A 2,886-nucleotide genomic window follows, 5' to 3' on the forward strand; every position below is an offset into this window, starting at 1 on the left:
CAATAGAAGAATATGAGGAAAATGTCAAATAGTACAAGGAAAGAAAATTGGATCGACTATATGACAATCTCAGAAATTAGAAAATTAGTCACTAAAGAATACTAAGCATAGTTAGAGAATAGAAAAACTAAAAGCCAAAGCCACAGTTAATTCATTACCAAAGAGAAACAAAAATCCAGAAAGTTAACCTTCTGATTACCATTCCCTCTGTTGGCATATTGTGCAAAAGAGTTAACTCTGTTCTCACCAAATGTGGATGGAGGTGTGTTTTGGATAGACTTTTTAAAAAAAGAAAAAACAGGCTATGTTCCATGGCATAAATTCATTTGGTGTATGAATGGGGTCAGAGACACTACAAAAACATGCAGACCTTATTCAGCCACAGAAATGAAAGAGGACAGCAAGCCTGTGTCACTGCCTTTTAACTTAATATGTAGTGAACACTTTAAAAAATATTGAAAAATATAAACCCAAGAAAATGAGAGCAAGGCTTTCTAAACAGGAGGAAGTGGTTTGCATTCCAGCTTCACCCTTCATGGGTAAATTCTGCATAATATGCCCCAGAGGAGTAACTTAGTCACCTGTGCCCCAGACATTGGGACTCAAAGTATGTTGTAGGAAAACCTTTGTTTCTACACTCGAAAACTGTACAGATCTGCATTCATTACTGTAATTATAGAAAATTATTGTGATGGTCACATCATTGTATAATTAAGCTTTTTCCTTAATGTTGCTACTAATGATCCTCAAGCACAGCATCAGATAATAAAGGCAACTGATAAATAAACCGAAGGGCTGACATTTAAAAAGCTGAGAATAACAAGTGGATTAACTATTTACTCCACTAATCATAAAATGACCCCAAAACTAAGAAATTTCATCACTTCTAAATCACCAGATAAGAATATAAAAAATGCAATCCAATATATATGAAGATCTAAAAATTTAACTTGCATTACAATAACCTACAATACTCACTGAGGGTTTCTGACTCAGTATGCTTAGGGTGAGATACCTCAAAAATTCCCACTTCTCTTTCCGGTTGTGACGACTCCTCCTGAGACCATGCCTCTCACAAAGGATCTCCTTCATCCCTCTCCTGAAGAGAAGAGGAAACGCAAGAAGGGCCTGGTGCAGAGCCCTAATTCTACTTCATGGATGTGAAATGCCCAGGATGCTATAAAATCACCACTGCACAAACAGTAGTTTTGTGTGTTGGTTGCTCCACTGTCCTCTACCAGATTACAGGAGGAAAAGCGAGGCTTACAGAGGATGTTCCTTCAGAAGGAAGCAGCACTAAAAGCACCCTGGACCAAGAGGAGTGGGAAACTGTCCCAATAAACACATTTTGGATAAAACAATTCTCACTTCTATTATGAGCAGTATATTGATCATCGTGGTCTGACTAGTGTACTTTGAGAATCACTGATTTAAAGTCAAGCTATTTCTTGGAAGATTTAAATGACTAAATCATGCTAGATGTAAAAGAAAAAAATGCATCAAAAAGTTAATGAGGAAATACTTCACAAAATGCTATCTAAACTAGAGTTTTTCTTTTTTTTCCAGTCCTGGGCCTTGAACTCAGGCCCTGGGCACTGTCCTTGGGATTTCTGAAGGCTAGAGCTCTACCAATTAAGGCACAGCACCACTTCCAGCTTTTTTGATGTATGTGGTATAGAGGAATCTAACCTGGGTCTTTGTGCATGTTAGGCAAGCACTCTGCCACTACAGTGCCACTCACAGTGCATAAACTAGAGAGTTTTTCTAACAAATATTTCCCTGTCAAAGCAACACATTCTAAAGATTACAAGGTACGGAAAAATATCCAATTTATTTGGAAGCTAAAATTAAATAGAATAAGGATGAGAAGAAGAGGAAAAAGAGGAGGTGAAGGAGGAGGAGGAGGAAGAGGAAGAAGAGGAAAAGGAATCATAAAATGGTTCTCCAATCTATGGAATCTTGTAATGTTATGTGGGAGAACATGCCCTAAATTTGAAAAGTAAAGATGCTGGGACAGGAGTGTGGCCTAGTGGTAGAGTTCTTGCCTAGCACCCAAAGCTCTGGGTTCTATTCCCTGGGAGCAGTGGCTCATCTGTGTAATCCTAGCTACTCAGGAGACTGAGATCTGAAGATCACTGTTCAAAGCTAGCCTGGGCCCTAAAGTCCATGGGACTCTTTTTTTATTGTAATTAATAGAAGGGTTACATTTGCCAGATAGAAGGTGCATAACTTAACAATCATTGCTACCCCTTCTTATGTTTTTGTCCCCACTTCCCTCCCCCATCTTGTTTTTCCCCCTTCCATATCCTCTTTAAAATAAAGAAATAAAACATATATACAATATATCAGATAACAAAGTAAGATACTGTAACAATAAGAGATAACCAAGGGACAACAAAAGAGATGAGCAATAACATAGTACATTAAGAACAACAATCACACATTATAGGGCTCTTTAATCCTATATCTTTTTTTTGCCAGTCCTGGGCCATGAACTCAGGGCTTGAGTCCTTGGGCTTTCTCAAGGTTAGAGCTCTACCACTTGAGCCACAGCACTACTTCCAGCTTTTTTCTGTGTATGTAGTACAAAGGAATCGAACCGGGTCCTTGTGCATGCTAGGCAAGCACTGTAGCACTAGGATAAACTCCCAGCCCTTGATTCTAAATCTTGTAGGTTCTTTCATTTAGCCTCATCCTATATGTCCTTATGTATCTAGGTTTTGCCCCATTGTAGACTTCTGCTAGGAGAGTCCAAGGTTTATACTAATTATGACTAAAGTCCATGGGACTCTTATCTCCAATTAACCACCAGAAAACTGGAAAGTGGCACTTTAGCTCAAGGGGGAAGGTGGGTAGCCTTGAGCTGAAAAGCTCAGGGGCAACACC

The 2,886-nt window shown here is 38.9% G+C and overlaps 1 pseudogene; it reads left to right on the forward strand.

Moving 5' to 3' along the window:
* Positions 1–1,065: 1,065 nt before the first annotated feature.
* Positions 1,066–1,300, forward strand: LOC150058982 (small ribosomal subunit protein eS27 pseudogene; annotated as a pseudogene).
* The last annotated feature ends 1,586 nt before the right edge of the window (positions 1,301–2,886 follow it).

The sequence above is a fragment of the Megascapheus bottae genome, chromosome 9 (assembly GCF_031878675.1).
Source record: "Megascapheus bottae isolate mThoBot1 chromosome 9, mThoBot2.hap1, whole genome shotgun sequence".
NCBI lineage: Eukaryota > Metazoa > Chordata > Mammalia > Rodentia > Geomyidae > Megascapheus > Megascapheus bottae.